This window comes from Typopeltis vanoorti, chromosome 19 (assembly GCF_054136105.1).
Source record: "Typopeltis vanoorti isolate ZY-2024b chromosome 19, IOZ_Tvanoo_1.0, whole genome shotgun sequence".
NCBI classification, from domain to species: Eukaryota; Metazoa; Arthropoda; class Arachnida; order Uropygi; family Thelyphonidae; genus Typopeltis; species Typopeltis vanoorti.
Genome location: NC_143567.1, coordinates 51,555,002 through 51,577,880, shown reverse-complemented (window position 1 = coordinate 51,577,880; position 22,879 = coordinate 51,555,002). Strand labels below are relative to the sequence as shown.

At 36.8% G+C, this 22,879-nt stretch overlaps 1 protein-coding gene across 1 annotated transcript in view; it reads left to right on the top strand.

Moving 5' to 3' along the window:
• Positions 1-746: 746 nt before the first annotated feature.
• LOC150096080 (serine-protein kinase ATM-like) overlaps positions 747-22,879 on the top strand; it is a 250,619-nt gene continuing 228,486 nt past the window's right edge. The window contains exon 1 of the mRNA XM_090409613.1: positions 747-846. The gene's annotated coding sequence lies outside the window, so the exon portion shown is untranslated. The remainder of the gene's footprint in view (positions 847-22,879) is intronic.

Below are 22,879 nucleotides of genomic sequence, written 5' to 3'. Positions count from 1 at the left end.
TTTCGTGTTGACGAGGATATGTTAGAACGTGTTCATAGAAGATTCACAAAGGTAGTCAGCAGTCTTTGGTATGTGGATTATGAGGACAGATTTAGAGAACGTAAATATAAAATGCAAAGCCTTGTAAATAGTAGGAGGAGGGGGGGTATGATTGAGCCATATAAGTCAGTGAGGGATGGTTATCTGGTCGACATGGAATAGATTTTTCATAGAATAGGAAGGGGGGGTCACAAGAAGATGCGACTGCTCGAAACGGTATAGGAGTGTGTGAGCAAAGGAGTGAGTTGAATGCATTGTGAATGTAGTTGAATTAATTCAACTACATTGAATCAGTTTGAGGCATGGGTGGATGAGCATTGTGTGCGATAGTGTGTACCTCCCAAGATGAGTCCATGACTCTATGGAGGTCACATGTTAATAATAAAACACAGAAACTTTAATTGCTTCTTATTTTCATTTGATCCCCCAGACGTCACTGTTGTGCCATATGGTTTGCACCTGTCTTGAATGTTGTATAGTTACAACTAAAAGTCCGTCTTCCTTGTATATATAAATCGATTTCCATTATTATTTTAGATCAGAACATGTTTCTCTGTTCAAATGAAATAAACGTGATTCACTGAAAGAAGAAAACTACGATTTCGAAGTTTTGGAGGAACTGCTCTTCAGTATGAAATAATTAACAGAGCTCAACTTTCGTTACATCTAGCCAAAGTTGTAGAAGTCACTCAGATACCATTAACAGTACCACGTGTAAGTCATTGATCAGGTCTCTTTGGAATATTGTGTGCAGATTTGATTACATAGATATTTAGGGGAAAGTGAAATGACAGACAGGGTTCAGAGGTTAGTTAATAAAATTGTATTGTGACTGCAGAACATTGAATATGAAGCATAGATTAAAAATGTTATTTGTATTGGTTTTAAGATTTGAGGTGGAGATATGATAAGATTAAGGTATAGTTTGTGAGATGCTTAAGATTTCACTGAGGGAAGGATGGGAGGTTATCCTTCAAGGAATATAAGAATAGAAGATGACATAGTCGATAAGGAAAGAGGAATAGACAAGATAGGAAGAGAGAGGGAGAATGCATATCAAGAGATTACGCTAGCTAACCAGCCTAGTTGGTTGAGTGGTTAACATATACATAACTTCAAACTAATAGGCTGAGGATTTGAATCCCGCTGTGGCCATGGATGTTCATGATTGTCTTGTGAAACTACCACCATGCTTACTGGGATGGTTTGGAGAAAGTTGCATGTTTAATCTCAAGAGAGAGCAGTCTTTCTCAATCTTTTTACCCTGGAAATAATTTTTAACCTCTGCCTAAAAAATTGCCTTTATGTATTTATATATTACATGACACACACACACACAATGTTTAGTTTTCATTGAATCACAGTCTCTTGCAGAATCCCTGGCAACATGAGGAGGAGGAAAGACTGACTGTGAGAAAATAAGAGTTATTATTATTATTATTATTATTATTCGTGACGCCTCCAAGGAGTCCGAAGACTCATCGCAGGAGGACGCCCACTGTATAATTCTCCATCTCCACTTCCAATCATCTACATCAATGCCATCTACTGCCCACACCCACCACCACCACAGTTAGTATTTTCTCTGTAAATTTTCTCTATGCATGTGTTTTGAAGGGCCGATTTGTCTGTATGTGGGATGAAAAAACCCGAGTTTCCAGGAGAAAACCTGCTACCTCCCCATGGAGGTAGCAGGGTTTTATGGGGAGTTGTGGAACTTGATGATATATCACCACATATTTTGAAAGAGTCTGTCAGGGAGTTGACCTCTGCCTTGGCATATTTGTTTAATGTGTGTCTTATATTGCATCAAGGTGGGAGGGAGGGAAGACTACTACTTCATAAGGGAGGTGATGGAGCTAAAGCATCAAATTATAGACCAATCTATGTCTCAGGTGTTGTGGTTAAACTGTTGGAGAGGCTAGTAAGAACCAGGATCTGGAAGTGAGTTGTCAACAGTGGTATTATTTTTGATCAGACAGCATGGATTTGCCAAATGGACATTGTGTTTTAGTAATCTACCTGCTTAATACAATAAGGTGACAGCAGCATTGAATGTAAGAAAGAGAGATAGATACACAGTAATATATTGAGCCTTTGCAAAGGCTTTTGATAGATTACCAGATAGTGTTTGATGTTAGACTGGTGCATTGGATCGGAAATTGGCTATCTGATAGGTATCAACAAGTTGTATGCAGAAGAGTAATATCCTGCAAGAAGAACGTCACTAGTGATGTGCCTCAGGGGGTCTGTTTTAGGACCATTACTGTTTAATTTGTATGTTAATGATATTGGGGAAGATTAGAATTGGGATATTCAGTTGCTTGCAGATTATTATTATTGCAGACGCTTCCATGGAGACTTAGGACTCACCGTGGGAGACCCAAGCTATCAACACAATATCTATCATACCTATTCTTGAAACCATTAACAGACAGAGCACTCACAACTGACTCATTCCACTCATTCATCACACTCTTGAGCAAAAAATCTAGTTTCTACTTTCTGGTTTTCATAGTTTCTACATTTGACCTTGAAATAATGCTGGATCTGATATCCACTTTGCTTATGTAATTTTGCATCGCCGAACTGAAGCTAGATTATTATTATTGCAGACAATTCCATGGAGACTTAGGACTCACCGTGCGAGACCCAAGCTATCAACACAATCTCTATCGTACCTATTCTTGAAACCATTAACAGGCAAAGCACTCAGAACTGACTCATTCATCACTCTCTTAAGCAAAAAATCTAGTCCTTATGCTCTTGCTAATTACACTCCTACCAGTGCTTAAATTCTGAACAAATAAGCTCTGGGGCCGTTAAAGTAAGGATCATAAATGTGAGGCTATTGCTAGATTGCTGCAAAATTTTTTAGTTTTATTTATTTATTTATTTATTCTGGTGGAGTTAAAAGCCACCAGGCCTTCTCTTCCACACCACCAGAAACATTAATACAGATACAAATACAAAATTATAAATTAATGTAATACTTCTAACATATTAAAAGATAATTAAATTTAAGATAACATTAGGTTATATGAGCAATGAAAAAATGGTAAGGCCTATTCAGCTTGTTACGTAAATGCAGAAAAGAAAAAAAATGGAAATACAATAATGATGACATAACTCAAATTCCTTAGTAAATTTCTAATTTAACTTACTTAGACTGAACAAACATTGAACAATTATTGTCATATTGATATTTGAATGAATATGCTGCAAAATGTAAAATAATACTGTACATTTAATAGATAAAGTTAGACAAACATATGCGTTTACTCATATCAGTAAATTAAATTTGAAATATAACTAGTGAAATGTAAAGGAAAGTGCACAAAAATATCTGGGCTTACCCTTAGTTAACAGTTGCAGGAGGTCTACAATAGTTTCCACAGGGCTTCCTTTGATTTGTCTGTCTCTTTTTACAATAAACAAGGGCACTGTTTCTTGCTTCCATATGTTAAACGATGACATCCATCGCTTAACATATGGAAGAGGATCCCACTGGGAAATTGGTGGACTAGCACTATTTGCTGTCAGCAAAGATGAAACATTTTCAACCATGAAACAATATTGTGACACCAACATTTCTTGTTGGTGTCACAATATTGTTCTTTGTATTTGAATGCTATCCACTGGTCGAGTGTCCAGCAAATGGGCAAATCTTTCTTTTTGTTCAACTTATTAATATCATTGCATTGCAACTGATGGGAATCCTGTGTTTATCTGGATTCGTTACAGACTTCTTTCTCTTCAGAAACTACACACAAACTGTCATCCGAGCTATTTTTCCATTTAAAAAGGTACCAATGTACTTACTAAAGTTGAAATAGTAGGCCTACATAAACCCAAAAATATTACTTGATTTTCTTTGTGCTTCTCACAGTCACAAGCTCTAATAAACAACTACTAATCTACTGTTCTATTGTTGGTTACTGACTGTTGCTGACAGTGTTTCCAACCAGAAAAGGCAAAATATCGCTACGAGTCTGTCAAAATTCCACTATGCTACGCTGGAATAATGTTTGCTTGTCAATTGCTGCATAACACATTACATGAAACTCCAAACCTCCCTGTCCCTTTCATCAAGCGTTCGTAATCAGATGACTGTTGATATTGACTTTATATACACATTTAAAACTGTAAACAATTGTTGAATAATAATACAACAATGTAGGCATAATTACCGGTAAGGGAGAAAAGTCACAAAACAGAAAAAAATGTTCTGGGTCCTGGCTGAATTTAACCACTGACTCCTACCCAACTTTCAGGGACGACCCCTTGTTCTATCTCCTCTAGCTAAGTACTGAAACATTTCCCCTGCATCAGTCCTCTGAAAGCTTTTAAGTAACTTAAATGTTTCCATCATGTCCCCCCCCCAACTTTTTTTTTTTTTTACTTGTTTTTGTCATCCACAATCTTTCAATATAGGGATGCTCCATATCCTCATATGGAGCATTCCGCAGACCACTCACTATCTTAGTCAGTTGCTGAACCTGCACCACCACTTCTTCATCCCCAAGAAACCCAGGTGACTAGACCTGAGCATGTAATAACACCTTATATAGAAAAATGAACAACTTCCTTATCTCTGCTTGTTAGTGTGTTCTTCAATAGCCAAGTAATCCTGGTAGCTATTCTTGCTACTTTAGCCCCTATGTCCCCTAAACTTGTTCTCTATCTTCTGCTATTACTATTCCCATATCCAGGTGCAGTCTTTGAGCTAATAAACCATAAACCAATTTCTTTGAGTACAATTCCCTAAATGTGTATGCACCTTGTAAACTTATCTCAAAATGCATAACTTCACTTTTTCCTCATTAAATTGACATCCATTATGTTTTGCCCATACTGCCAACTTATTTAAATCATCCTGAAAACTCTCTACATCACTTTGAATAAGCAAACTTTGCATCATCAGCAAACAAGTGAATATCTAACTCTTGTAACCTATGTAACCCTTGTATAACGCGGTACTTATACACTGTGGTATCGATATACCGCTGTCTACAAATTGTAGTAACCCTCATACAATGCTGTTTCAATAAAAACACTGCCCTACAAATTGTAGTAACCCTTTATCTTTTCATATGTTTTTCACCGCCAACTTAAAAATCAATTGTTTACCGTGTAAAGTGTTTATTGTTGAAAATTGTCTTCGTTTTCTGGCAGGAAAGCGCATTAAAAATCATAAGTGTGTTAATCTCAAGCTGAGCACTTTATTTTCTGGTGAGTTACATACATAATTAATATGTAATGCTTTTTTTATGTAAAAAAGTTATTTTTATAGTAATGGCCACAGACTCCAATGAAAGGGAAAAACCAACATGGAAAAGAAAATTCATTTATCTCGAAGAAAAAATTAAAATCATGGATCAGTTGAAAAATGGAGAAAAACCAGAAGTTGTTGCAGGGACTCTGAATTTAAATGAATCAACAACTCGAACAATCAAACAAAATGAACATAAAATCTGAGAAAGTGTATTGCTGGGTCAATGATAAGTGCAAAGCAAATTGCTTATGTATGTGATATTCTAATGAGAAAAATGGAGAAATCTCTAATGATTTGGATAAAAGATTGCACTCAAAAGAAAATTCCTTTGAATGGAAATCTTATTAAACAAAAAGCTCTCAAAGTTTATAAACATTTATAGTGCAGACCAGGCTTTCAATGCGGATGAATCCAGGTTATATTGGAAAAAAAAAAATGCAAAAAAATGCACTTATATTTCAAAAAATAAAAGATCAGTTCCTGGATTCAAAATTTCCAAAGATAGAATTACTGTATTGTTTTGTAGTAATGCATCAGGTGATTACATGACAAAACCAATGTTTATTAACTGATTCTCAAATCCTCGTGCTATGAAAGATTAAAATATGCACTTTATTTTATTTTGCCTAAAACATTTATGCATTATGTGCAACAAAGTTTACATACAATTTGTAATTTTTATAATTTTATACTGTGTATTTGTTTCATAGTTTATATTTTCTTAACTTACATGAATTATCTGAATTAAATAAAAATATATTTTTGTCAGATATATTATTGTTGTTTATAGGATTTAAAAAAAAAAAATTTCAGAACATAACCCTACTTTTTCTATGTGATCTGTGTCTTGCATAACTCGATTTATATAACGTGGCATTTCTATGGAACCTAATGTCTGCATTATATGAGGGTTATCTGTACTACTTTTTGATATCTGTTCATCAGCCACCCTTTTTTTTTTTTTTTATCTGTTATCACCATTTTCCTATTCATCCCCATTTATTGCAGTTTGTGTAAACAGAGTTCCATATGGTTACCTGTCATATGCCTTTGCAAAATCCAGCAGTATCATCATATAGCCCTTTCAATGTTGCAAAATGTAAGGTTTTAAAATTTGGGAAAGAAAGATGGAATGTAGAATTTAGTCTTGGTTTATTATGTTGTTGGAGGTGGAGGAAATATATCTTGGGGTGATGGTGGATAAAGACTTAAAATTTAGAGAACAGGACAACACAACGAATTCTGGCAATGATGTGGAGGACACTGACTTGACAATAGAACCAGAAGTTAGATTCTGGTTTTATTGTCTAAGGCCTTGATTATATGCATAGGTAAAACCAGGTAACTTTTGAAAACCAGGTAACCAAATTTGGTTACCTGGTTTTCAAAATGATGAGGAGATATTGGAAAGGATTCAGAGGCAGAATCTGGTCTCTGGAATGTGGAGTATGAAGAAAGGTTGAGAAGGTGAAATTTTGCAGAATCTGGCAGATAGGAGGAAGAGGGGTGATATGATAGCCTACAAGTTGGTAAGAGGTTGTTGTAGGATTAACGCTGAAGTTTTTCATAAAATGGTAGGCGATGGGGTGAAATCAAGAGGAAGCTGTATACGGAGGGTGTGCACAAGGGATTGAGAAGCAGGGTTTTTTTGCATGGAGAGTTGTGAATGATTGGAATGCATTGCCTGAGAGTGTGGTGTGTGTAGAGAATTTGAATATATTTAAGGCATGATATGATGAGCTGTGTGTTTGACAAAGGGACCTCCCATGATTAATCTCTGACTCCATGGGATTGTGGAATAATAATTTTGTGGACCCCCAGTTGAGAAACCCTGCTCTAGATCAAGATTTCCTGATTATGTAAAATAAATATTATTTAGACAGGTATCTCTATGGAGTCATACTCATTGCTGGAGACCTACACTACCAATTATTCACGCAATACCTGTCATACATCTCTTTAAACTTATTCACTGTTCAGACACAACCACCTTTGGCAGTCCATTCCAATCATTCACCACTTCATGTAAAAAACCTAGTCCACACACCCTTACTAACCACCGTCTTAGACAACTTCCAACTATGACCCCTTGTTCTCCCGCTACTCCTCATTTATTGAAAATTTTCTTTTTTGTCAATCTGACAGAATCCCTTTAGTACCTTTTATAAGTTACTATCATATCTCCTCTCTTCTGCCTCAGCTAAACTCTGCAGCCCATACACCTTCAATCTGTCCTCATAAGGAATGTTCCACAGACCTGTTACCAGCTTGGTCATTTATCTCTGAATCCTCTCCACCACCTTGATCCCCAAGAAATTCTACAGTATTGTAGATTAATTCTACAGTACTCCAATATTTTCCAATAATTCTAGGCCAAAGGTGGCCTAGAATTATTGTAGGACACCTTCAGCCCAATGGCCAAGAATACCTACATAGCCCGCTAGGGGGGCACCGTCAGGACTTTTAGGAGAAACAATAGCTTCCTCGCTTCATCCTCATTTACTATATGTAGTGCCTGCGTGCACGTGTCTTTATTTTAAGTTCTTTTGAAGATGGCAATGTGACGTTGCCGAAATATTGGAAATATAGATTAAAGTTTAATTTAATTTATATTCTAGTGTACGTTGTGAATTCCTTAAGTTAATTAATAATTGTGTAACCAACGTATAAGCCTTTCTACGAGAATGTTTGACACTGTTGAACTGATGTGGCCCATTTCTTGTTTATGGGTATCATGTCTAGCATGTTCTTTCATATGGTGACCACCACGTCCACTTCCTGTAGTCTTTTTGCTGGATATGTGTGTGTCACAAATTATTCTTTCATTATTCTTTTCCATCCTTCATTGTTCTTTCCAATCTTTGCATTCCAATTTCCTCGAATAATTCATATATCTTTCTTTGATACTGATTTCAAGGTTATTTCCCAGTTCCTATAGAATAACTTTATTTCTTCTACAGTACTTTCTGAAGTGAGTGAATAGACCTGGCTGTGATATTAAATAGTCTTGCTGAAAATCTCCATAATTATTCTGTCATTTATTGGTTTGTATCCTAATAATGCTTCTCTTCCTTTTTTGCTTAGAAGAAATCCAACTCTTACCTCATGTTTTATACTATTGCCAGACCAGATGATTCTTCCATCTCTCATCTCCTCTTACTCTGTCAGGTGCATCTCTCATCCAAGGATGTCACACCGGTATTGCTCTTTCTCATTGCAAAGTAATCTAGCTTTCCTGAAGCCCATAAAGTATGAACATAACCGTGTTCCTACTGATATCTGGTCTCTTGCTGGTTTTAATTTTATTGCACTTCTTTCAGTAGCTAATTTGTCGACCCAACTCAGATTACTCAATTAGGTACACAGACCTTGTTTATCTAGGCGATAAATGTCTGAACCAGCATGTATTTTCCTTTGCACTTCCATATTGCATGAGATTTCAATCGTGTTTTGTTTTTACAGTCAGTGCATTGACACTCATATGACCAACCTTCATGGTTTATTCAACTTCCTTCTAATTGGCGAACAGATGCTGTTTGCAGCTTCCCCCTGTGGATCAGATGCTGCTCTTGCCTGTTGGTCCACAAGAAGCATTTCAGGTTCCCCCAAGGGATGAGATCACATGCTGTGTACTATATTAATGGAATTGAACTGCAAGAAGTTAATGAGGTAGGAGACTTTGGGGGTTATTGTGGACAGAGAACTGAAATTTAGAGGACATATCGCAAACACGTTCAAAATATTATTATTATTACGGGCGACTCCAAGGAGTCCTTAGACTCATCGAGGGAGGCCTAAACATCATGTCCATCACAATTATTCGACATTCACACAGTATCTATCATACTTTGCCTTGAACTCATTCACCATCATAACACCCACAACAGACTCTGGCAGCTTATTCCACTCATTCACCACTCTAAAAGTAAAAAACCCAGCTCTAACACTCTTACTAACCACACTCTTTCCCAGCTTCCATGGATGTCCCTTGTCCTCCCACCACCAGTCTGTTCTCAAAAATATATTCTGAATTAATCCTATAGAAACCCTTCAGCAATTTGAATGTCTCAATCATATCTCCCCTTTTCCGCCTATCAACTAATTTCTGCAACCCACAAATCTTCAACCTGTTTTCATAAGGTTCATTCCATAGACCTGCTGTCATCTTGGTCACTCGCCTCTGAATCCTCTTAACCTCCTCCCCATCAAGAAGAAACCTAGGTGACCAAATCTGGGCACAGTAGTCGAGATGGGGTCTTATCACAGCTCGATACAGAGGAACAATAACTTGCTTATCTCTGCTTGTCAAAGTATTCTTCAGCATCCAAGTGATTTGATGAGCTGATTTAGCCACTTTAGCAATGTGCCCCCTAAACTTCAACTCATTATCCACCAACACTCCCAAGTCCCTGGCCTCATCAATCTCCTGGAGTACAGTTCCACCAATGTGATATACTGCTGCTAATCTTTTCACCCCAAAATGCATACCCTTACATTTTGCCACATTAAATTGACATCCATTCTCCTTAGCCCAGACCTCCAATCTATCTAATTCATCCTGCAAAATTTTGACATCTTCTGCATTCACTATTGCCCTACCCAACTTAGCATCATCAGTGAACAAATGAACCATTCCTCTCAGATCCTTCCCTATATTGTTAATGAACAAATTAAACAGCAGTGGTCCAAGAACAGAACCCTGTGGCACACCACTAGTCACAGGCCTTCTTTTGGACTCTACTCCTTAGTAAACTACTCTCTGGTATCTCTCCATCAACCACCCTACTATCCATCTCACCAACCCTATATCCATCCCCATATGCTGCATTTTACTGATTAGAATTCCATGGGGGTATCCTGTCAAAAGCCTTAGCCAGGTCCAGCAGTATCACTGTAAACCCATTACCCTTATCCAGTTCAGCCATCACCGTGTTATAAAACCTGAGCAAGTTACTTCACAAAACCATGCTGTCCCCCTATACAGTATCTCATTTTCATCAATCCATTCCTGTATTTTTCCCTTGACTACTTTCTCCAAGACCTTGACAACGACTCCTGTTATGCTGATCGGTCTGTAATTTGCAACAGTAGTCTTGGATCCTCTATGCAGTGGAACTATTATCCCCTCTTTCCATCCCTTCAGGACTAAACCAGACCTGAGACTCAGATTAAACAATATGGTCAAGGACACTGACAATTCTTTAGCCGCTTCACATAAGACCCGTGCTGGTATACCGTCCAATCCCACAGATGTATTCACATTAAGGTTCTGTAATAGATTATTCACCTCCACTTCATTCACCACAATTCCCCTATAAACTAATGGTTCCTTCATTCCTTCAATGTCACCACCTGGATGATATACTCTTGCAAAGTTCTCACTCAGTAATTCCACTATATCGACTGAATCAGTGACCTCCCTACTATCGGCTTTCCTTAAAATCATTCTTCCGTGTACAGTTTTTCTTTTACTTGCAGCATATTGAAAGAACCGTTTGGGATTCTCTTTAGCTTGCATGGCTAATTTCCTTTCATAATCCGCTTTTGCTTTTCTTACCACACTCATTACCCTTCTGGCCTGCACTTTATACCGTTCATGTGCCTGCAGGTTACCATTCTCTTAAATTTCCTCAACAGTTGCTTCTTTTTTTGCAACTGAAGTTTAATGGTGTTATTCATCCATTTAACCCCCATCTGATTTACTATTCAGACTCTAGGTATACAGTCAGCAATAACCTCCTGCAAATGCTCCTTGACCACTTCCCATGCCCTATCAACATTCAGCCCTTGCAGTTTTACATGTCATGGCTCTGAACCAAGCAATCTCCTAAGCTTGTCATACAGCATGGTAATTCCACATGTACCCTGTCTTAATCGAAAATTTCACACATTTAGCCACCTCCCAGGTCAAGACCCTATGATTACTCTCATCAATAGGTGGCAACATGGTCAACAATATTCATTACAGTCAAATTCTCAGATGCTATTACTAGGTCATGCACTCTTGAACCTCCCTAGTATTTTCCATTACATGCTGTCTCAGATAGTTATCCCTTAGTAACTGAATAAAATCCAGTTCCTTTCTCACGTGTCCCCTCCTCCTACCATTCAATGTTACCATAGTTGAAATCCCCATAATAATGATCCTTCTTCCGCTCATTTCATCAATTTGTCTATGTATACTATCTCCATCATCTATTCCATCACCTGGTCTGTAGCAGCACCCAACTGTACATTTTGTTCTGTTAGTCTCAATCTCACACCACATCAAATTACAGTATTGAAGGACATAGGGATTGCAAAATTATTGTTCCACTTTATAAGACATTAATAAGGCCACATTCGGACTATTGCACACAGATCTGGTCATCTGGATTCCTTGATGATGAAGTAGTGAAGAGGATCCAAAAGCAGGTGACAAAGATTGTTGCAGGTTTTTGTAGAATATTTCCTATAAGGATAGACTGAAGGTATCTGATAGGCTTAAGTGTGAGTGCTTTGTGAGTGAAACGAGTTTAAGAAGTATGATAGGTGTTGTATGAATAATGGTTAGTGTGTCAATGTAGGATCTCTTGTGATGAGTCTTTTGACTCCATGGAGATACCATTATAATAATAATGTCCTGAATAGAAATGTATCAGTCACTTAGCATTGTTATTACCTTGCTCTTTTCTCTTGATTTTCTGATATGGCAATCATTTCGTACTCTACTGTTTAGATTTCTAAGAAGGACCAACTTTTCCTTTTCAAATAAGTCTCAATGTTGTGTTCCCCATTCTGACATTGCTTGCATCACTACTTGATACTGCTTACCATTCAAGATTATCCTCATGTTTAGTGTTGAATACTAAAGCTACTCCTTTCTCCCTATTGTTATTGCTTGAATATATCATCTTGTATTTGTTGCTCAGAAAAATTTCAGCTATTTTTTGTCTTCTTTGTTTCAGTAATGCATATCATATCAATCTGGTAATTATTCAGTTCTGCTAATTCCATTCCTTTTCCATTGATGCTTCTTATGTTTTATAGTAGCAATCTTGAACTCTTCTGATGTGAGTTGGTTCTCTTAGGTTTTATTCTTGAATTTACATGCATTTACTTTTCTCCAGTAATATTTCACTGTTTGAGCCTGCAGTTCACATTGAGAGTTATCTTCAAGTCTTTGTGAAACTTTAGTGTACTTTTTTTTTCTTTTCATTATTCGTTTTATCCCCCTGAACACTGATTGGTAGTTTGTGGTTGCTTCCTGAGTCATATTCCTTCTACACTATTATATCCTGTACAAGCCTTATGATATTCCTGTTTACAGTAATATAATTGATAACATTTTTTGTTAGTTCTGTGTGAATTTATGCAGTTTTTTTTTATTGAAATATGGTGTTAGAAATGACCAATTCCTATTCTGAAAGAAGGTTTTTATGTTGCTCTCATCCACAAAAGGTTATTTGCAAACCTATAATACATTTGTATCGTGGGTCAGCTAAGGATTTTTTTCTATTTTTATCAATTTTATTTTATTTTTTGTATTTTTTTCAATTTATTTTTTTACATTGTCTAGAAATCCTACTCTAGAAGCCAAACATGGAACTTTTTCAAACCAATAAGCAAGATGATTATGATCTAATACTAGTAGCCTTTGTTCATTTATTAGGTGTGATTTTCGTTCATTTATTAGGTGTGATTTTCACATTGCAGTTTTTTTTTTTTTGCAAAATTGGCAACTACCATTTTAACAAAAAAAGGTTAAGGCCAGCAGACCAATTTTTAAACATTTGCAGTCTTAGCATATTTCTACTTTGAGCCATTCAAACTGATTCTATAATCCTAAGAGAATTTTCAGTTAGTACCCCCCTTTTATGATGATTGTGTTTGCTTCTTTTATTTTTAAACTTTCATTCCAAAGATCCTTCTCTCACTTGCCAAATTCTGGAAGTCGTCCCGAACTGTTCTACTTTGTATCCCTTAAAATTGATTTTCTGCAGTCAGTTTAGCAGATAGTCTGCGGGATATCTGAATTTTAATACAGATATCCTATAAATTAAAAATAAATAAATTACATTTAAAGGTTAAAGTCAATAATCTAATATTTGTAAAGTTGTTAATTAAACTTGTTTCTTTTTGTATGTTGCAAGCTTCATACAAAATGAAACCCTGCATACACATGAAAGTCTGCATGCAGGCTTTCATGTGTAAGGTTATATATATATCAACCTCACACATGAAAGTGCAAGACTTATAGTACTTTGTGAATTGAAGATTATGATCAGAAATGGCATTTAAAGGCTATATTTTGAAAACTTCTTTTAATAAAGTAGAAGGCTGTTCCAAAGAATGGAGTGGAGAGGAAATGAAAAAGAAGAAAGTTGAGTTAGGGACTTGAAGTTGGACTGTGTAGATATTGGTTGGTGGCACTGTTTTGTTATTATAGGTTTAGTGGAATATTATGGAAAGCAGTTCAGCAGTACTCTTGGAAATAACTATGGAAAAGGCAGGCATAAGAAAGGTACAAGAGCATTATTCTAATGGATTGAGTTAGTAAGAGAGAGAAATGGTTATTTATAATAATAATAATTATTATTATATAGGCAACTGCATGGTGACCATAGAGTCATCGAGGGAAGTCCTAAACATTATGCTCAGCACTATCCAACATTTGCACAATTTCTATCATACTTTTGAACTCATTCACAGTTATGGTACGCACAACAGACTCAGGCAACCTATTCCACTCATTCACCACTCTCCAAGTAAAAAAAATCTAGTTTTCGCACCCTTATTAACTACGCTTTTGCACAGTTTCCAAGGTGGCATACAATGCTCTCTTCACCAGACCTGTTAAGAAAAATTTCCCCTGTATTAATCCTATAAAAACTCTTTAGTAATTTAAATGTCTCAATCATATCACCTCTTTTTCATCTATCAAACAGTTTCTGTAACCCATAATTCTTCAATCTATCCTCATAAGGTGCATCCCATAGACCTGCCACCATCTTGGTTACTCACCTCTGGATCTTCTCCATCTCTTTCTCATTCCTAAGAAATCTAAGTGACCAGATCTCTGCACAGTAGTCAAATGGGATCTTACCAAGGCCTATAAAGAGGTATAATAACCTGCTTATCTCCACTCGTCATGCTGTTTTTCTAGTAACCAAGTAATTTCAGTTATTTTAGCCACTTTTGTAATATGCCTTCTAAATTTCAACTCCCTATACACTAACACTCACAAATTCTTGGCTTCATCAATTTCCTGGAGTGCAGTTTCATCAGTATGGTACACAGCTGGTAATCTTTTTACCCCCAAATGCATAAAATTACAGTTTGCCACATTAAACAGATATCCATAATGCTAATCTGCTTAAATCATCCTGTAAAATTTTGACATTTTTATTGACTATTGCTCTACCCAATTTTGCATCACTGGTAAACAACTGAATAGTTCCTCTCATATCATTTCTTAATTATTAATATACAAATTAAATAGTAGAGTCCCAAGAACGGAGTCCTGTGGCACACCACTAGTCTCATAAAGCAATCACCCCTTTTGCTCACTTCAGTAATTTTATATCCATCCCTAGGTGCTGTAATTTATTGTTTAGAATTCCATGCAGTATTCTGAATGCCTTTGCAAAGTCCAGCAGTATCACTCTAAACACATTTGTCCATCTCAACTGTCATTGTATTATAAAAGGTAAGTTACAGTGAATATTTGCTAAGTGAATGTACCCTTCACAAAACCATGTTGTCCCTCATATAGTATCCTGTTCAGATGCTGAGTGGTCGATAATTTGCTCCCTCAGTCTTGGAGTCTCCTTTATGCAATGGAATTGTTTCCTCCTCTTTCCATCCCCTTGCGACCATCCCAGATCTTGAGACTTAAACAATGTGGTTAAAGGCATTGCCAGTACCCTAGCACCTTCTCACTAATCCCATCAAGATTCTGCAATATCCTATGCACCTAAAGTACATCTACCTCTTGTTACTGCAATATCTCTGCTTGAGTGATATACTCTTGAAAAGTGTTCACTTAGCAATTCAACTATTTTGTCTGCTTCAGTTACCTTCCTACCAGTGGTGGCGCCTAGTCTTTTTCTTGTGTGTGCGATTAATGTTCGGCGCCTTTCCAAAAAGGTTTTTTTTGAATAAAGTGTGAATGAAACGAACAGGAAATGAAAAACAAATGAAAACCGCTTTACAGTATAATGTTACCTACAGATTAGTCCTGCTTATACAAATTTTTTTTACACGGAACTCAATAATTAATCATAAGTTGATTTATGATACATCAAAAAATAAAGAACTATTTTAGGTATATTTTCATAAATTTTAATAAAAAATTACAGTGATATAATCAGGTCCAGGATACAATTTCAGAATTTATTTGTTGTTTCCAGGAGGATCTGAAGGTGCCCGAACGGAAGAAGACGTACATTCATAATTATATGTACCATTCTGTACCATTTGTTGTTTGTTTAAACTCTTATCTCATATTTTTTGACATCTTTTAGGCACCTTTTCTTTTGCGGTGCCTGTGTATATTGCACACTTCACACACGCCACCAGCCGGGCCTGCTTCCTACCATCAGCATTCTTTAAAATTATTCTCCTACAATCATTTTTCCTTTTACTTGCAACATAATAAAAGAACTCTTTGGGATTATCTTTGGCCTGTACTGCTAATTTCCTCTAATACTCTGATTTTGAATTACTATGAACAGGATAAAACAGTTACAGGATGCTTTATATGTTACTGTGTTCAGGGAAGTCGATGCATCTCCCCAAACACCATTTAAGGGAGATGAGAAGTGTATAAAGTGGTGAGTGAAGAACATTACAGATATATCAACAATCAGTATTAGAACATTATGGAAAACTGGAAAACTTAAGATGTTAGAAGAAGAATTTTAAGTGGAGTATAGTAGGCATATCAGAGACACATTGGACAGACAAGGGATACATTAATATCCACAATGCAAGAATATTTTACTCAGGAAGAAAAGATGGTATACATAGAGAAAGAACAACAATTGTAGTAAATATATATATATATATATATATATATATATATATATATATATATATCTATCTATCTATCATCTTTTAAATTCATTAACGGAAATTACTCCAGTATCTTCAAGAATTAATCTTGCTGAGATTAATGGCAAAAGAAAAAAAAAACACACATATTAAGGTAATACAAGTTTATTCACCAGATCATTCTCAAAGAGATGAAGAATATAAGGAATTTCTCTCAAATCTTCGAACAGAAATTGATAGTACCAACAGAAAATACATGCGGATAGTAATGGGAGACTTTAGTGCAAAAATAGGTAAGTATTCTGAGGACATGGAAGAAGTAATAGGAAAATTTGGCATTGATGAAAGAAATGAAAGGGGCAATAGATTCCTTGAATTTTGCAAGACAACAGGACTAGTTTATAGCACTTCATTTTTTCATAGTGATAGTTATAAATATACATGGACCTCACCTGATGGGAAAACTAAAAACTGTATTGATTATTTCTTAGTCAACAAAAAATGGAAAACATCATTTCAAATGTAAAATCTTAAAAAAAAATAGAATTTCATCATGAGAATCCATATCTGTCAGCAAAAATAAAGCTTAAATTCAAAACAACTATCAAAAGGGAAAAGACTACTAAGACTTGACACACATCTCAAAATTAAAAGACTCCAAACACACCAAATGTATTTCATGAAAAAAGTAATTATAATTAATTATAAAATGGGAACCTTAACTCTTGAAAACATGGAATTTTGGATAAAAAGAAAATATGCTACTGAAATAATAGATCTGTGGCATCAAATAAAAAATTTTCTACTCAGAGTAAACCTGAATTGCTAAAAAATAAAAAAAATAAAATTGCATCTAAATATAGAGAAGCAAAATTAAACTGGATAATTCAAAAAGCAGATATGTCAGAATGCAGCTCTAACCATCATAATACAAAATTAGTGTATAACGCAGTAAAAGAACTTTCAAAAACACACAAACCTGTACCACTAAAAATGAAAGATAAAAGACAATCTGACTAGTGAAGTTAAAAAAAAAAAAAAAAAGGTTCTGAAATCTGGATGGACTATTTTAAACTATATTTTGCAAAAGTTAGCAGAAATTTATTAAAATTATGAAAAAAAGTTTGGAAAAAGTGAGGAGCCCCCTCCCAAATATTAAAGATGGAAATAGATGCTGCAGTCAGATAGATGAAATACTGATGGAGTTCCTCTATCAGTATTAAAATTATTAAATGGATTAAGCTACTGCTTAATCCATTTAACTCTCACTTGATTTACCCTTCTAACTCTCAAGGTATGCAGTCTGCTATTACTTCTCTCAACAGTCTTTTATCACTTCCTATGCACTATCAAAGTATCATCATCAGAGCAGATAAGGGTAATGCCACGGAATATAATTGAAAAATGGAGATTATTCTCTGAGATCATGCTGCCTATATCCCACTAGAACATGATTCCAAAAAAAACGCAAGTTAAAAAAATTAAACAATTACTTAAAGTATCCTCTGGCATGGACATTACAAAAAAAATTCAAACCCTTCAGTTCTCATCCCCTTCGGATATACAGTTTACCAAAAATCCACAAACCTAATCCCCCCCCCCCCCCAATATCTATAGTAGATGCCACTGATGTACCTTGCTGCAAACTGTCAAAGCAGCTGGCTCTCTCTGATCCTCCCTCACTAGTCTTACCACATTCTATATAAAAAACTCTACCCATTTTAAAACCTTGATTGAAAATACAACTTTAAATAAGTGTGGGGGATTTTCATTTGCCTAAACTTAATTAGAATTCGTTATTATTAGTCCTTAGAGTAGAAACCGGCAGAGGAATCATGGTGGCAGCTTTGTCATTCCATGAATTTAATTTAGACTTCAGTCGTTTCATTAAGTGTGAGGTGTGCTATATGTATTCTTTCGATTACATAAATGATTTGTGGATGTTTAGGGTGGATGGAAGGAGGGTGTGTGTGCGAAGTGTGACCTGAACAAGGAATTGATGAATACAAATATGAAATTGATGACAAAGTGTTAGTAGCGAGAATGTTGCAGGGAAAATGAGTGCATGTTCGAAAGAGAAGGATGGCGTGAAAGAGAGGTGAAAGAATGTTAAAAAATCAGTAAAAAAGAAAACGAGTGATTTAAAATCCGTAACGGATGTTAAAAAGGACGAAAGTGAGGCGAGAGTGGCAGAAGGAAACGCAATTGAGAGAATGAATGAAACTGGAAATGGCGTGATGCAGGAATTGAAAGTGGAAAACATCAAAAGAATGAATGATAGCGAAAGTTGGATGCATGTTGGACCGAAAGTATGGAAGCACAGAAGGATGAACGAGAGTGAAGTGAAAAGAGGGGGTCAAGAGTTAGAAAATTAGAAAGATTGAATGATAGAGAGAATGTGATGCGAGATTCGGAAGTTGAATTGGATTGGATGTGAAATGAAATTAAGAAAATTTGGGTAAAAACTATTAAAACAAATCATTAACACGAAAGATGAGTGAGTGGCGTTGTATGGCGACTCCATTATTAAAGGTGTGCTGGATGATAGGATGCACAAGGTATGTTTTTCAGGCAGTAAAATGAGTAGAGTGATTGAGGCATTGGATATGAGGAGGGAGCGAGCAAAGGAGTTGATGGTTTTAATCGGTACAAATGATTTGACAGAGGACTGTCAAATATCAGGAGGCTGCTTAGAAGGATAAAAGAGAATAGTGTGACAGGAAGGGTAGTCAGTGTGTTGCCTAGGTATGACTGTGATGAGATGAGGCGGAGAGCAAGGATTATGAATGATATGCTGGCTGAAATGTGTGAGGAGACAGGAGTACAGTGTGGAATGAGTTTGAAGGACGAAGTGAACTGTACGGGAGCGATGGACTGTATTTGAGTGGTTATGGAGTGAGTCGCTTGGAGCGACTGCTACTGGAAGGTTAGTAGAGTGAGAGAGAATGAATCAGATTAAGCGGGAAGTGATGTGGAAGAGCAGGAGAGTAAGACAGGAGAGATTGAAGAGGTGGTTATGAATGAGGAAGTGAGTGGTATGAGTATAGAAAATGAGAGAATGGGTGTGCAAGAGAAGCAGGGAAACGGCGAGGCTCAGGGTGGACAGGGGGTACACAGTGTGAGAAAGATGGATGCTCTGAGAGGAGGTGAGAGCATGTATAGACAGGAAAGGAATGGGATGACCTGAGATCAAGAGGAAACAGTTGGAATTGAAAAAGGTTTTAAAATGAATAAGCAGAAAGGGAAATGGCCCCAGTTGAGCATGGAGAGATCACATCGAGTGAGTGATATCAGTGGAACTAGCTGTAGATCCAGAAATGAGCTGTTGTGTTTGTATACAAATGCTAGAAGTATAAGAAACAAGGCAAATGAAATGGTTGCATTAATTGCGTCTGTTCACCCAAAGATTGTCGGAATAAGTGAGACATGGTTGGAAGAGGACGACATCCTGACAGGAATAGAGATGGAAGGGTATGATGTGTTTCGTGAGGATAGAAGGGGTAAAAAGGGAGGGGGGGAGTGCTATTGATGATAGGGAAATAGTGCCAGTGGTTTTGAGGCAGTATGGTGTGAGATTGAGGTGAATGGAATCAAATACTTGGTTGGATGTTGTTATAGACCAGGTAATGTGGATGGTGGTGATAATGGAATGTATAATCAAATTAGCCAAGCAAATAAGAAAAGGATGATCATTATGGGTGATTTTAATTATGGCAATATAGACTGGAATGATAAGATAGCAACTGGAAGTAAAGAAAATGAGTTTCTTGAGTTTTTGAAGGATAACTACCTCAGACAAATGTAACAGAGGGCACGCGAGGATTGAGGGTTTTGGATTTGGTCATCTCATCAGAGGATGTAATTATAATTGAGGTGTCAAATCATCCACCAATTGGTGAGAGTGACCATGATGTGATTACCTGGGTGGTTGCCAGCAGTGTGAGGACCTCTGTGAGAAAAGGGTATATGTGGAACTACAAGGGATGTGATTATGAAGAGCTCAGGAGACAGCTTATGGGTGTAGCATAGAATGAGGAGTTAGCTGGAAAAGAGATCAATGAAGTTTGGGGTGATTTTCAAAAACTATCTAGTAGATGCAATGTGTAAATGTATTCCAAGGGTGAGAAGGTTAAATAAGGTAGGTGTGAGATGGATGAATAAAGAGATAAGTATGTGATACAGAGAAAGAGGGCATTGTGGAGGCAGCATAAGAGAAGTGGAAATAACCAATTTCATGAGGTCTACAAAGACCAGACAAGGAGGGTGACTTGGTTGATGAGGGTAGCTAAAGAGAGATATGAACAACAGTTAGCTAATGAAGCCAAAAAGAATCCTGAGGAGTTCTTTCGATATGTAGCCAGCAAAAGAAAGAATGATTATGGAAGGATGACATTGATAGGAGAAAATGGTATAAAGACAGCTGTTGCAGAATGTTTGTGGTGGAGATACTTAATGAGCAGTTCATAACGGTCTTTCAATCTTGTGAATGTGACTTCATGGAGAGATTGAGAGCAGTAGATGATGGGGAAGAGAGAGTGACTGTAAGTGAGCAAGAGGTGTATGGGTAGTTGAGTAAACTAGATGTTAATAAGGCTGTGGGACTTGATAATATATCACCACTTATATTGAAGGAATGTGCCAGGGAGTTGACACCTGCCTTGACATATTTTTTTAACGAGTCTTGCACTCGGTCAAGTCCCTAAGGAGCGGAAGGAGGGCAAGATTGTGCCACTTCATAAAGGAGGTGATCGAACTCAAGCATCAAACTATAGGCCTATCTGTGTGTCAAGTGTTGTGGTTAAGTTGTGAGAACTAGGATCCAGAGTTGGGTTGACAACAATGGTATTATCTGTGATGGACAGCATGAATTTGCTAAAGGGAGGTCATGTTTTTAATCTACTTATTACAATAAAGTGGCCGTTTCCTTAGAGGAGAAGGATACACAGTAATATACTTAGATTTCGCAAAGGCTTTTGATAGAGTACTTCATGATAAATTGATAGTCAAACTAGAGCAGATGGGGTTGGATATTAGATTAGTGCATTGGATTGGAGACTGGCTATCTGATAGGTATCAACAAGTTGTGTATGGGGGGAGTGATATCCAGGAAAAGGAAAGTCACTAGTGGAGTGCCTCAGGGATCTGTTTTAGGGCCATTACTGTTTAACTTGTATATTAATAATATAGGTGAAGATTTGGATGGAGATATTCGGTTGTTTGCAGATGATGCAAAGTTGGGACGAACCATGAAGAGTAGTGAAGATGTTGTGGCCTTACAAGAAGACTTGAATAAATTGAGTGATTGGGCACAGAAATGGAGATGTGAGTTCAATGTTGCAAAATGTAAGGTTTTAAAATTTGGAAAACAAAGATGGGATACAGAATTTATGCTTGGTGAGGATATATTGTTGGAGGTGGAAGAAATAACAGATCTGGGGGTGATAGTGGATAAGGATCTGAAATTTAGGGGACACATAGCCAAAATTGTGAAGATAACACAAAGGCTTCTGGGAATGATGCAGAAGACACTGACGTGTAGAAGTTGGTAAGGGGTTGTTATAGGATCAATGCTGGAGAAGTTCTGCAGAAAATAGTGGGAGATTAGGGGAGAACCAGAGGTCATCCCTGGATACTGTATAAAGAGGATGTGAATAGGGGAGTGAGAGGCAGGTTTTTTTTGTGCAGAGTTGTAAGGGAGATTCTTGTTCTGTTGTATAAGGCTTTGATTAGGCACCACACATGGACTATTGTGCCCAGATTTGGTCACCTGGTTTCAGAAGGATGAAGAGATGTTGGAAAGGGTCCAAAGGCGACTGACTAAGGTAGTTTTTGACCTTTGGAATGTCAAGTATGAGGAAAGATTAAGATGTAATTTGCAGAGTCTGGTGGACAGGAGGAAGAGGGGAGATATGATAGAGACCTACAAGTTGGTAAGGGGTTGTTATAGGATCAGTGCTGGAGAAGTTCTACAGAAAATAGTGGGAGATTAGGGGAGAACCAGAGGTCATCCCTGGATACTATATAAAGAGGGTGTGAATAGGGGAGTGAGAGGCAGGTTTTTTTTGTGCAGAGTTGTAAATGATTGGAATGCCTTGCCTGAGAGTGTGGTGTCTGCGAGGAGTTTGAATGTGTTCAAGGCATGGTATGATGAGCTGTGTGTGATAAAAGGACCTCCCAGATGAGGCTTTGACTCCATGAGGTCTTGGGGTAATAATAATAATATAGATATATTGGTAAACTTTAACATCACGTCATTGTTTACCAATATTCCCTTAAATGACACCTTAATACTCTTAAAAAACTTTTTTCCTTCTGATATCTTAGATCTCTTTTCCTTTGCAATCAATTCTGGTTATTTTTCTTGGAAGAACAAAATTTACAAACAGAAGGAACCGCTATGGATCCTCCCCCCCATCCCCTCTTGCCAATTTTTACATGGATGGAAAATTTTGAAAAACGAGCCATAGACTCAGCCCCTCTCAAACCTTCTATATATGGCTAAGATATGTAGATGATGTGTTCTCTATTTGG